This window comes from Ursus americanus, chromosome 23 (genome assembly GCF_024610735.1).
Source record: "Ursus americanus isolate L20-20 chromosome 23, mUrsAme1.1.p, whole genome shotgun sequence".
Taxonomy (NCBI): domain Eukaryota; kingdom Metazoa; phylum Chordata; class Mammalia; order Carnivora; family Ursidae; genus Ursus; species Ursus americanus.
The window spans coordinates 36841162-36854713 of NC_142149.1; the positions used below are offsets into that span (position 1 = coordinate 36841162).

A 13552-nucleotide genomic window follows, 5' to 3' on the forward strand; every position below is an offset into this window, starting at 1 on the left:
GTTGGGAAACCAATCTCTAGAACTGTGTCATCTTGAAAACTGAAACTCTGTATCCATTTAAAAAAAAAACAAAACACCTTCTGTGTGTGCTTTGCCCCCACCTCTGGAAATTACCACGCTACCACTCTGTCTCTGAATTTGACTGCCCGGGGCCACAGGTAAGTGGCATCATACTGCATTTGCCCTTTCGTGTCCGGCTTGGCTTCATGGGCCGTCTATGTTGTCGTGCAGGTCAGAATGTCCTTCCTTTTAAGGCTGAATAATATTCCATCGTGCGGACGTACCGCGGCTTGCTTATTCATGCGTCGGTTGAGGGGCACCTAGTTGCGTCTACCTCTTGGCTACCGTCAGCAGTGCTGCCAGGAACACGAGTGTACAAATACCTGCTCGAGTTTCTGCTTGGTTGTTCTTTCATGTCCATATACCCAGAAGTGGAATCACTGGATCAGACAGTAAATTCTATTTTTAATCTTTTAATGAACCGCCATACTATTTCTGGCCATAGGCTCTTAGCCACGGGAGGAAGCTCAGATACCACGCACCCCTGCTTGGAGAGATGGAGAGAGGAGCCCAGCAACGGACCCTTCTTCCTGCTTGCCAGGTGACTCGGGGGCCCGGTCGAGATCAGAAATGGGGTTCTCAGTGAGTGCCTCTGGTACCTTTGCAGGCAGCTCTGGGCACACCTCACGGAGGCATGGTAATTCTGTAGATGGGGACACAGGAGCCTGGAGAGGCAGGGGCCCCTGAAGCCACATGGCTAGCTGGGCAGGTGGGTAGGCAGCCTCCCGGCCCCGAGCGTTCCTGTTCCTTGGGGCTCTGGGAACCTTCCCCATTCGGAGCTTCGGGTCTGAAGGCAGAGCCCTTCCCTCTGGTCTCCAAAGCCCCAGCAGGTTGGGGCTGGATGGTATAGAAAGAGCACAACACAGAGACCCTAGGCCTAGCTGTGTGACCCCAGGCGAGTCACTCTTTTCTTTGTGGGCCTCAATTTACCCTCCTGTAACAGTTGAGAAGGGGCAGAGGAATTCCCAGGACCCTTGTAGCTTTGTTCTTCTCCATCCAAGGCAGCCTCAGTTTCTGGGATGTGCTCACCCGCTCCCTCCGGTGAAGGCAGGACCCCCCTGGCTCCCAGGTTCTCTGCTTTATGGCGGAGGGGCAGATGACAGCCCTGGGGACGAGGAGCACTGCAAAGAGGGTAGATGGGAATGCAGGCATCCAGGCTGCCCAGACAGGAGCACCCCACACCTCTCCTCTATGCCCTCGCCATGACTGCAAAGGCACGGGGCACCCCGGCCCCTGCTGAGCCTCTGCCGTTAGCCTCCAGGGGTCAACGTTGCTGAGGACCAAAGGGGACAGCGGCCCCCAAAACCTTCATCCTCCAGCTCTGGGGAAGGCCCTGCGCCCTTAAGGTCGGCCCATCACCATGAGCTCATTAGCGATGCAATAAGGTTCAATACATGAGTGAGACCAAGAGACGGCTGGGTCTGTAATAAACGTCCCCTCCCGCCCCAGCTGGCTGGCACTGTGGAAACATTAGGGGGTGGCCAATATCACTTACTTATTACTGAGCACTTAGGCAGCTGTTCTGGGCTTCTGCCCAGAGTGCCCTCCTCCCTCTTCCCATCCAGCCGGCCCGTCTCCTTACCCAGGCCGCCTCCTCTCTGCTTCAGCCACTTCTGTCCTAAGCTGCCCCTGCCACCTGAGGGTCGAGCACAAAGGGCAGGCCCGTCGCAGTCGCACAGAGGCGTGTGGGGCTAGCATGGTCGTCGTGACCCCAGTGTCCCGGCTCAGGAAACTGCCTCTCAGGCAGTGTAAGAGACTCACTCAAGGCCACACAGGTGGCATGTGGCAGAGCCAGGGCTGGACCCCAGGCAAGTTCACGGAGTGACCTGAGTCCTTGGGCAGCCTCTCCCGGCCTGCTTGGAGTTGCGCTGGGGAGGAGAAGAAAACCCTAACCTAACCCTAAGGGGGAGTTAGGAGAAGGGGGAGTTCAGGTCCAGTAAGGTCAGTGACTAAATGGGTGTCTGATTTAGAAACCAGCCCTGCTCCTGGGTGATGGAGACCGCAGGCCTGGTCCGGGATTCCGGGACGGACTCTATGCCTGATGGCTGTGTGGCCCTGGCCCAAGCACCCAGCTTCTGTGAGCTGCTGCTGCCCCATCCGTACTCTGGGAGGCAAAACCACGGGAACTGTCCTGTCCCGTGAGACTGTGAGCCCTGTGCCATGAAGGGGGCTGGTTCTGAGGTGCCCTCACCGCTGGTGGTTACTCTTTTACCCGTATCAGTAGAGCAACCATGCTCTCTTCTCAGGAGAAGAGAGAAACTGGAGAGCTGGAATCTTCTGAAGGCAGGCCTGACTCCCCCCCATGCAAATTCTAGAAAAGCTTAGCCTCTGGGCCTCTAACCTCAGGTGGAGGGGACAGCCAATCTGCCCCTCCCCTCCACTGTCTTATTGTCATTGAGGTCAGAGCCAGAGGAGCCTGAAGACCTAATTGGCTAGTCTCTGAGGCCCAGAGAGGGAAAAGGGCAGCGCAAAATCACACAGCAATCAGTGGAGGAGAGGGTCCCTCCAGGTTCCAGGCCCCTTGCCTGTGCTCCTGGTGCCGAGGCTCGACAGAGGACCTGTAGACATCTTTATTTATTTATTTATTTTTAAGATTTTGTTTATTTGAGAGAGGGAGAGAGATCAAGAGTGAGCGAGATGGGCGAATAAGGGGAGAGGCAGAGGGAGAAGCAGACCATGCTAAGCAGGGAGCCCGATGCGGGGCTGGATCCCAGGACCCGAGATCATGACCTGAGCCAAAGGCAGACGCCTAACTGACTGAGCCACCCAGGCGCCCTGGACCTGTAGACATCTTGACCTTCTCCCTGGGTGAACATTTGTAGCAGGGGTCACCAGCAGAGTACCTGCATGCCCTGTGACCTAGGCTGGGAAGAGAGCAGAGGGGGATGGAAGAGGTTCCCAAAGGCCCAGAGAGCTGGCCTTGCTGACCCGAGGGACGGAAGAGGCCCTGCCATTCACCGTGTGCCTGGCAGTGGGCTCAGGACCTGGCCAGGAGTTGGGGATTCGGATCGTGGTGAAGTGATTATCCTGGCCATCTTCTGGTTCCCATTTTCCAGTTGAGAAAACTGAGGCTCGGCAAGGTTGAATGGTTTCCTCAAGGCCACCCTGCTTTGATTCTGCATGGAAACCAGCTCTACAGGCCTCCAGAGGCCCCACCCTTCTCCTGGGACCACGTTACCTTCCCCGTGCGCTTTCAGGCAGGCCCAGGCCCGGGACTCAGGCCCCTGCCACTCTCCTAGGTGGGGCTGTGCTGTCCCTGTTCTCAGTGACCCCTTGCCCTCTGGGCTCTGGTCAGAGCCCGGCCACAATGCCCCCTCCCCCGCCCCGGGCTGCCCCTGGTGAGTGGTGACGTCAGACTTAGCACATTGTCATGCCACGGCCACCCCCCCCTCACCCCCCCCCCCCCCCCCGCCCCGGGCTGCCTCAGCAGCTGCCTGGCTGAATAATTCATCGAAACTTGTTTACTCTTCCTGGCTGTTAGTGACTCTCAAAACCCCACCACAGCCTCCTCCCAGGTCCAGCTGCCCTGGCCTCCACCTCCCCCCTCCAATTTGGCCACCGGAAAACTGCTTCAGGCCTGGGCCGTGTGCACTGGCCATGAATTATTCAGGCCTCATTTGGCTGGAGCTGGGGCGGATATTGGGGCTGGAGGAGAGTCTGGGCCATGCAGTTCGTCCCATTTGGGGCCACGGGGAAGGTGCACGTGGGAGACAGAGAGACCTCCGTTCCCATCGCTATCTGAGCTGAAACCCAAGTCCTGTTGGACCCAGAGTCCTCTGCCAGTTGTGACTCCCAGGGAGCCGCGTGCCTCGGTGAGCGGTCCCTGAGCTTGAAGCGCCGAGACACGCACACGGCTCACCGTCGTGTCTTCTGGGCTGCGGGGATTCACTGGGCCTACATCCATCAGCGAGGGAATGGCACATTCTGTCAGAGGGGCCGAGAACATTGCTCAGGAGTCCGACAGCCTGGGTGTAAATCTGGCTCCATCTACCTCATGGCTGAGTCACCTTGGGCCCGTTCCTTAACCTCCCTGTGCTCAGTGTTTTCATCTATCAAATGGGGATAAGAGTGTCTGCCACGCACAGACTGTCGTGCAGAGCGGACACGATCATACCTCTAACATCCTGGGGTGTGTCGCATGTTCAGCTCACATACCACACCGTGTTTTCATTGCTCGGCTACTTGTTGGCCTTTCCCACCATCCCCAGAGCTTTCTGTAAGAAGAAAATCGTTCTGGGGCGCCTGGGTAGCGCAGTCGTTAAAGCGTCTGCCTTCGGCTCAGGGCGTGATCCCGGCATTCCGGGATCGAGTCCCACATCGGGCTCCTCTGCTGGGAGCCTGCTTCTTCCTCTCTCACTCACCTGCTGTGTTCCCTCTCTCGCTGGCTGTCTCTCTGTCACATAAATAAATAAAATCTTTAAAAAAAAAAAAAAGAAAAAAAAAGAAAATCGTTCTTTTCTCCAAGAACTAGTCTTGAGGTGGCTCCTAGTAGATGCTTGGTAAATGCTTCCCAAATGAACGAATAAATGAATGAGTGAGAAATTGCTCTCCAGAGAGGCAACGGGCTGATTGATGGTGGAGCGGGTCAGCTCCTTACTGCCACGAGCGTTCCACTGGGCCGCAGTTCGCCGGGCATTTCACGGCGAAGATGGATGCCCTGGTTAGAGAGGGGCTTCTCCAGGCTCCTCCCCTCTCATTAAGCTGCAGCAGCTCTCGGGTTTAATGAATCCATATGGGCCGTAGGAGTTGTTGGTGGTAGGGGACGATGAGGATGACGGCAGTAAAAGGTATCGGTCCTCTGATGCGAGGGGGTGTGAGGTAGATGGAAGAAACAGCCAACCCACTGGCCCAGCCTATCACCGACCGTGTTCCTCACAGGCAAGGACTTATGGCTTCTCTGGATTCCTGCTGCCTGGCCCTCAGTAAGCCCTCGGCAGAAGTCTACTACCCTAGTGGGTGTAGGTGTCCCCAGTCCTCAGACAATCGGGCAGACTCAAGGCTTACTGCTTCTCAACCCAGCACACAAGTGCCTCAGTCTGCCCCAAACCAGCTTCAGTGGTCCTTCTCCCTCGTTCTCTGCCTCGGTTTCCCCAGCCGTAGAAATGGTTCTCCCAAGTTGCTCATCTAAACCGACTAGTCCTGGCCCCACTGGGCCTGCCTGGCGGGGCCCCTGGTCATCACGCTTCTGGCAGCCACAGACACGGGGGGGACCACACCCACGAAGTGGAGCGCTGATAAACTATTTTGATATTTCTGTTGCTTTCAGAAAGACAGCTTCCAGGATTCAAGACCAGGTGGTGCTGGTCTTTTTTTGGAGGTGCTAATTAATAATTTAACTTCATATAATGATAATTTTATCTTGTTGCAATTTGTGGATTTATGATTATCTCACCCATCCGGTGTCTGTGCTCAGCACGGAGCGTCTCTCCCGCTGCCTACGGGAGTGTGCTTCTGGGAGAATCTCCCCACGGGGAGAGGGACCGCGAGAGGCACCTGCATGGAAGTTCTCCCAAGCCCGTTTCCTCAGCCCAGCTCCTGGCGTCTGTGGGGTTGGGCAGCTTTCTGCAATCTCTCAAGGGCTGTTTTGCCTGGGAACAAAGGATGGGGCTGGTGACCTTTCAGCTCCACTCATCTTGGTTTCTGTGGAAATGGGGAGCAAGAGGAAGCCCAGAATCAGCCTGTCGCAGTGGGAAGGGCCCTGCGAGAATGTCACAGCTGGCACCACCCTGCCCCCCTCAGTTAGGGGACCTGAGGCTACCATGGGAAGACTTGGCCTGGGGTAATGGGGCAGCCAGTCACGGAGCCGTCCTAGAACCCCGGTCTCCTCTGCCACGCCCAGCTAAGTCCCTCGGCCCTCCAGCATGTCCCTCCTCCAAGAGCTGACCCATCCTTCCTGCCCCTCTCCGGAGCAGAGACTGGCCCTTGGTGGGGGTAGCCCAGGTACATTTTGCATTGGAGGCGAGGGGGGAGCCCTCAGGCCCCCTCCTCCTGTGAGGGTTGGCAACCGGAGTACCCTGACTGCTTTTCTTGCTGGCAGGGGACAGTTGGGGATAAATCCCCCAAAAAGGATTTGTGGGCCTGGCTGGGAATCTCTCCTGAACATAAGCAAAACCCTTTCTCGGCCTCCGGTTCTCCCCGTCAGGTGGCACCCTATTGTCCAGCAGTGAGTGTGGCTTAGATTCACCTCACCTGGAAGAGACGGCAGACCTAGGAGCAGGACTAGGGAGCAATGAGGCGGGAGCAGGAGGCAGGAGTCAAACTCTGGAGGGCCACTGCTGATGTCATCTGCAGCCTCCAAAGGGTTTGAAGCCAGGAATGGCCTGACCGCTTACGTGAGACCCTTGGCCTCTAGGGGCGTCTGTTCATTCTCTTGTGATACTAGGGAGAGTGCTCTGGGAGGACTGCACACAGGGCTCTGCTGGGTCTCCTCTGACACGGGACAGGGCTGTGGAGCGTGGCGCCACTGTTGGGCTCCTCTCCTCTGTCCACCTGGGGTCTCAGGTTCCCCTCCACCCAAAGCTGGGCTGGGCACCAGGCCCCAGGTTGGCCTCAGCCTAGGCTAATGCGTTGCTGATGCTCAGGACCAGATTGGCTGTGGCATCAAAGTGTATGGGGACCCTCCTGACAGCTTGAGAAGCCCCCAGCCACTCTGGGCAGCTTGAGCTCTAGGCCGGGATGTTTTCCCAGCAACTGCACCTGTCACTTCTCATTAGAGCTGGTGCCCACCGTACCTGCCAGGGGGCCGTGGGGCATCACTGGCCGTGTTCTTCGGCCCAGGGAGGCTGGTGCCAGGTCTGGTGGGGTCCCGGGGGCCTCCAGAAGCTTCTTCGGTGCCAGGATCAGGTCTTGCCCATTCCAGATCCTCTTGGCTCTGGCTCAGTTGCGAGATCTCACGAGGACCTCACGTGTTCAGAACGACATGGTGACCTTTCTTTGTTTTGACTTCTCCGTCCAGGGCCTGTGACAGTTTGCATTCAGACAAATCTCAACTGTGACACCAGCTTTCTCCCCTGGATGCTTAGAATTCAAGAACCTTCGAAGGTCAGAAATGAGCAGTCCTTCATGATTAGCAAATGCAGGGGATTTTATTTTTAGCATTTGTTTTTGGTTTGCCTTAACAATTGTCCAAATAATATATCTGCAAATCAAAAAAAATTTTTTTTAATACCAAAAGGCTTATAATAAGAAAGCACAGTCTTTCCCCACCCTTCCTCCTTCTACTCTTGTTTTTCACAGGGACGGCATATTTTTAGCTCCTTCGGTGTCCAGTTTGCTGTGCGCCTTCGTATTTTTAAGTAATATGAGTACGATGCTGTTTCTGGCTCTATCAGCTTTAGGTACCATCTATTACTTGCCGCTATGGTAGGCAAGGATTTCGCTCTGATGCCCAGCTCGCTTCTGTCCCTTCCTCCTGGTACAGATAGACTGTACGTTTTAGTCCAATCGTCTAGAACACGATGATGTTGCTGAGAGGCAAGCAATGGATTATGATTTTCTTTCTCATACTTTTTTTCAGTTGTGGCAAAGAAAGCTGGTGTTCTTCACATTGTCTGCTCCGTACATTTCTCCACTTCCGTTCCAGTTAGGAAGGGGGCGTGTGACTAGAGCTCTCCCTTTGGGCCAGGGCGGTGAAAAGGCCTGTCTGCCGCTTCTATCCGTCTCTTCCCTCGTGAGCAGGAGAACTTGCTTGCAGGCTCTGGGTTCCATGGGGTCCTCCAAAGGGAGGGCTGGCCGGCCCCACGGGAACACGATGTGAGTAAGAAATAAACTCTTACTGTCTATCACTGACATCTAGTATTAACCACCTGGAAAAATGTACCCAGAGGTAACAAGCACCTCACATATTCAACTGCATTGTTTTTTTAAAGATTTTATTTATTTATTTGACACAGAGAGAGACAGAGCACAAGCAGGGGGAGCGGCAGAGGAAGAGGGAGTAGTAGACCCCTCGCTGAGCAGGGAGCCTGACTTGGGGCTCATTCCCAGGACCTTGAGATCATGACCTGAGCCCAAGGCAGACGCTTAACCGACTGAGCCACCCAGGCGCCCCCCAACTGCATTGTTTTTAAAATTTTTCCCAAATGATGGGAAAGCTTTGCCATATCATTATTATCTCATAATTATAGAAGCATTGTCTCCTATTAGCTCACCTAACAAACCCTCCTGTTTCCCTGGATGCTTCCCTCCTGGAGCCCTAAATTTCTTGTTTCCATCTGACCTATGACTCCGGGGGCCTGCCGCAAAGTCTTTATTCTGGGAGTTTCCTCTGCCGGCCTCCTGGGCTGGATCTCCTGTTTCTTGGATTGTATTTTTTAGATCCTCCTTCCACTTTGACTGGAGCATATCATCGGGTAGCTTACTAAGTAAAAAGGTGTGCCAAGTGAATTTTTTCAATCCTTCCATATCTAAAAAAATATTTATATTCAACGTATATCTTAATTGTGTGTCTAGGTATAGAATTCTTTATTGGAAACAATTTCTCCCAAGAGTTTAAAAGGATTCCCTGCTTTATGGTTTCCTAGTAGGCAGTGTTGCTCCTGAGAGCCTTACAGCCATCCTGACTCATGTTGCTTTCTATGAAACCTGTTTTTGTCTTGATGAAAGCTTTTAGGACCCTCTCTTCGTCCACAGGTTCTGACATTTTACAGCAGAATGCTGTGCGGTGGATCCACGCATTGTTCTGGGTGCTTCGTCGGTCCTCTGATCTGGAGGTTCTTATCTTTTAGTGCTGGGAAATACACTTGAGTTATGTCTTGATAATTCTTTCCTTCCATTTTCTCTGTTAGCTGGGTGCCAGCTCCTGGGTTGGTAGCTGCAGGAGTTAACCACGGCTGCAACAATGTTACTTCGCAAACCAACCCAAAACTCCATGGTGTAAAACGATAGATCTCATGGATCTGCAGTGGAGAGTCACTGATCGAGGCTGAACTTGGTTGAGTGGCAGTGTTGACTGGGCTCCCCATACACCTGGGAGCAGGTTAGTGGGGGGCTGATCTAGGATGGGGTTGGCTGGTGGAGTTTAGCTCTGCTCCAGATGTGTCTCACTCTCATGGTGGGTCCACTGGGCTAGTCCAGGCACGTTCTTGACCTAGTGATGGCAAAGAAGCAAGAGCGCAACCCCATAAGAGCTTTAAAGCCTTTGGTCACACCCCTTGCCATTGATGGCCCGAAGCAAATCAGATGGCAGCACCCCAAATCAAGAGATGTCTTTGGTGGAGTGAACTGCCAAATCACACGGCAAAAGGTTCAGATATTGAAATGAGCAAAGAATCAGGGTAATCAGTTGTATATTTTTTTCTTATATTCCCACATCTATGCTACCCTGACTGACTTTCTAGAAGATTTGGTGGGTGCTGTTTTATAATACATGTTATATGTTTTATGTCACATTTTAAATTTTCTTTCTTGTTTTAAAGATTTTACTTATTTATTTGAAAGAGAGAGAGAGAGAGAAAAAGAGAGAGAGAGAGAGAACACAAGCAGAGGGAGCATCCGAGGGAGAGGGAGAAGCAGGTGGGGCTGGATCCCAGGACCCTGGGATCATGACCTGAGCCAAAGGCAGACGCTTAACTGACTGAGCCACCCAGGTGCCCCACATTTTTTATTTTCTAGAGCTTTTTCCTATTATCTAATTTTTCCTTTTTCATAGTATTCTATTCCTATTTTATAAATGCAGTATATTTTTCTATCTCAATTAGAATATTTGTTATTCTGTAAGGTTTTTACATTTAGAAAACAATTTACAATTCCTTACATTATTTTACATTATTTCCTCGCCCCACCCCACGCCCCCGCTCCCAGGTCATGCATTTGCCATTGTTTTGCTTGATCTCTGTCTTAGCGGTAAGAGCTCACAGCACAGTGCTCTAGAAGGTAGACTTGGGGGTGACCGCCTAGGCCCATAGCTCAGTTTCATGATTACTAACGAGATGACTGTTCTTGGACTTGGCTTCTTTCTTCCTCAGAGTCCTCATTTGTCAAATGGGAACAGGAAGAGTAGCCTGCCTCAGGAATTATTGGGAGCATTAGAGAAGTCACCACATGGAAAGCACCTGGAAGCATCCATCCCTAGCACCCAGCACACGACCTGAATTACCCGTTGTCCATGGTGGGATCTCTTCTCAAATAAATGTGTGATACTGAGAAGCTGAGTGGCAGCTTAGTGTGGAAGTTTGTGGCAAGGTGGACTTCACTGTGGAGTCCTGGGTGGGGGTCCTACTCTTACAACTGGACATCATATTGGTATTTTAAGCTTTTTTGGGGGGGTAATCATAGCAATTTTTTTCCCCAATAGAGGGGGAGCAGTGAGGAGTTCTATGACTTATGGAGCCTGGGGTTCTCAGTGATTTCTGTTTAGATTTCCATGTCATTCCTGTTTCCGGCTCCAGTGGTCACCTCCGTGTGGCCGGTATCCGAGTCCTGGGGGTTTGTTCTCATTTTAGGAAGCCCGAGGAAAGAAAGACGGTAAAGCCGTCTTTAACTAGAAGTCAGGGTACACTTTCATACTGTTTGAGCCGCAGCCCCTCTTCTTCAGTGAAGCTTTCCATGGCAGCCCATATGGAAACCAGAGGGAAACAGAAGTGCTCTGTTGTGGAGTGGGGTGAGGCCTGGAGACCCCCACTTACTCCCTCCACACCAGTATCCCTTGGAGACATTGGATCTCCAGCCCTCGCTTTGAAAACCCTGAGAGAGGACCATCCCCGCCCCCATTTGACTGAGGACCGAGCCCAGGCTAGGAGAGCAAAATGACCTTGGCCTCTGACCCCCAGATCAACGCTCTCCCTTCCACACTTTGTTACTTCTGAATAGAGGGTATGTGGTTGATTTCCATTTCACTGTTTCAAAAAAGTTGAGGATGTAATTTCAACTTCCTCCCCACAAACTCCTGCAGGGTCTGGCATCTCTGACTCTACGTTGACATTCTGTTCTCATCCCTGCCACCTCTGGGGATAATGACAAGGGGCCGAGAATTGCTACCTCCAGGGGACAAGAGCTCTACCTTTTATTTGTCCTAAAATGTTCTCTTCCCACAATGAGGCCTCTGCCAGGCTCTGTGATCTGAGCTCCCACTTGTCCCCTTCGGGGGGCCGTCCCAGTCCTCAGGGCCTCTGCACCCCGCCCGCACTCCTGTGCAACTGAAGAGCCTCCCAGGTCATAGATTCTAACAGCCAGACACAGTCGAGAACACCCCATTCTTCTGTTTCTCTGTCTCCGGCAAAATTCTATCTTCTTTCAAATTTCAAAATAAATGCTGCCTTTTTTGAAGAAGCCTTGCCCAGAGTAAGTTACTGATCTCTTGAGTTTCATTTATTCTTCTGTAAAATGGGTGCATGGGGCATGCCTCCTTGGGTTTGGGGGAAAATCAAATATGCTCACAGAGGACTTGGCACCGTGCTGGGCACACACACACACAGAATGGCTCCGTGAAGTTTAGCTCATAATATTGTGTGTGTATCTTGCAAAAATGTCCCATTCTGTCTTTTGGTGTATGTCTACCTTCTCCACCAGATGGGTGGGTCTCAAGCTCTGCGCATTAGAATCACCTGGGAGGGGTGGCTTTTCAAAAACACGGTTGCCTGGGCCCCATTTCAGATCAATTGAGTATGAATCTCTGGGGATGGGGCCCAGGCGCCAGGGTTTTAAAAGCCCCCCAGGCCAGGATTCTATCAGATAACCAGGACTGAGAATGCTGAGTGGGTCCATGAGCGGCCGAGAGCAAAGACCAGGCACTGCTCATTTTTAAATGTGCGATATTGTGATTTATACTAAGAAATATATATTAGGTCTTTGTCCCATTTCTGACACAGAGATTTCCTAAAACCCTTGGAACTTCCTAAGGGATTAGAGCAAAAAAGTGTCTTTTTTAAAAATTTAAATTCAATTAGCCAACATATAGTACATCATTAGTTTCAGATATACTGTTTAATAATTCATCAGTTGCGTGTCACGCCCAGGGCTCATCACATCACGTGCCCTCCTTAACGCCCATCACCCAATTACCCCATCTTCCCCACCCTCCTCCCCCAAAAGGTGTTTTTTTATGTTAATGAGGTGACTTTGGAGAGCCCCTAAGTCACTTAAGGAGGGGGGCTGGTTACCAGGGGAGCCAACCCTGTGATTAGAAGGTTGGAACTTTGAGTCCATCCCTAACTTCTGGAGTGAGGAGAGGGGAGGGCTTGGAGATTGAGCGCCATTGCCAATGGCCAATGATTTCACCAACGATGCTCATGCATTGAAATTTCCATAAACATCAACAAGGTGGGTTCTGAGAGCTTCCACGTAGGCGAACATGTGGCAATGCAGGAAGCATGGTACGCTCCGAGAGCGTGGAAGTTCTGCGTCCACTCTTCGGACCTCGTCCTACGCAACTCTACCAGCTGGCTCTTTCGGAGTTGTATCCTTTCATAACAAACCAGTAATCCCGCAAGTAAAATGTTTCTCTGAGCTCTGGGAGCTGCTCCGATGAATTCATCAAACCCAAGGAGGGGGAGCATTGGAACCTCCAGTCTATAGGCGGTCAAAGCACAGGTGACGCCAGTGGGGCGGGTGTGGGGACATGGAGGAGACAGCCTTGTAGGACTGAGAACTTAACCTGGGGCAACTGAGGCTATCGCCAGGTAAATAGCGTCAGAATTGAGTTGAGTGATAGGATACCTCCCTGGTGTCGGAAGACTGCTTGGTGGTGTGGAGGGAAACCCCATACGTTGGTACTGAGTGTCGAGTCGTAATGTCACACACAGCTCCTTATGGGATTCCATAACTGTCAAATGGATCAATGAATGAACACGTGTTAGAAGCGAAGTCAAGGCTGGAATGAGAGGGCCTTTGTGGTTGAGGGCTTTGCTGTGAGGTTCATCGGGATCAGACAGACCTGGCTGGCTGACCGGGGTTCCAGGAGAGGGCTCTGCACGTGCCTGAGGACTGGGGCCCTGCTCCCAGGTCTGGGGAGCACTCACCTCACCAAGTGCTTTCATCAGAACTCATCGCAGTAAGCGCTATTCTTTCTTATTTCTATGACCCCATTGGACGAAGGAGGAAACAGTGGCCCAGAGACGTTGTGACTTGCCCTCCCACCCCCACCCCCACCCCCGTCTCCCAGTCAGAGAGCGGCAGAGCCAGGCCATGGACCTGTGTCTCCTGATGCCCAGTCTTGGAGTGCAGCTCAGAGCCACCCACACTGTCTTCTGGGAGTGAGTCATGCGGGGGGGAGGCGGAGGAGAGGAGAGTCTTCTCTGAGGAGGTGACTCCAGGGCTGCGGTTCCTCTTGGGGACATGTGGGAGGGGGTCTGGGGAAGCTTCGGCAGTAGTAGAACTCCTGTGCGTGCGCGGGCATGGGGGGCACACAAGTGTGTGGCTGTGCTTGTGTACTTCTTGCTGTGTGTTGTGTGTGTGGCTGAGCGTGTGTGCACACCGTGGGGCCGTGCATCACGTGTGCTGCCATATGGGATGTGTGTTGTTGCCGTGCTGGGTGTGTGTCGTGACTTCAGAGCAC

The 13552-nt window shown here is 52.7% G+C and overlaps 1 long non-coding RNA gene across 1 annotated transcript; it reads left to right on the forward strand.

Annotated features, from left to right (window-relative positions):
• The first annotated feature begins 508 nt into the window (after positions 1–508).
• LOC123777163 (uncharacterized) lies at positions 509–11306 on the forward strand. The gene is made up of 3 exons (XR_006775588.2): positions 509–601; positions 8847–9037; positions 10026–11306. It is a non-coding gene; the product is annotated as an uncharacterized LOC123777163 (long non-coding RNA).
• Positions 11307–13552: the final 2246 nt, after the last annotated feature.